We start from the raw sequence: 393 nt of genomic DNA on the forward strand, positions 1-393 counted from the left end.
TAAGCAATCCCACTTAAAACACCGGGTGGGTGCAATTTTGGAAGGTTCAGCGTATACGTTCGGCCCCGCTTGGCCCTAACCTTAAACGGTCCAATAAACCGTGGACGAAGCTTCGTCCGGAAGATAGCAGAGGATGCTTGTGTAGGCAGGTTATTAGAATTTAATAAAACCAGACCCCCGACCTTAAAGCTTTCCACTTGGCCTCTTCCTTTTTCATCTGCATATTCTTTTTGCAGGTTTCAGCTTTCAGCCATGGCATCGCGAACGTGTCGTAGGACACTCAGTCCGTTAAAGAAGAAGTCATCGACTTCTTTGTGGATGGTGAGGAAGTTGAGATCAGCTAGCCGTTCGGCTATTCCTTCCCCACCAAGCCCTGAGCCATGGGATGGCGGC

The sequence above is a fragment of the Plasmopara halstedii genome (assembly GCF_900000015.1).
Source record: "Plasmopara halstedii genome assembly, contig: Scaffold_3060, whole genome shotgun sequence".
Taxonomy (NCBI): domain Eukaryota; phylum Oomycota; class Peronosporomycetes; order Peronosporales; family Peronosporaceae; genus Plasmopara; species Plasmopara halstedii.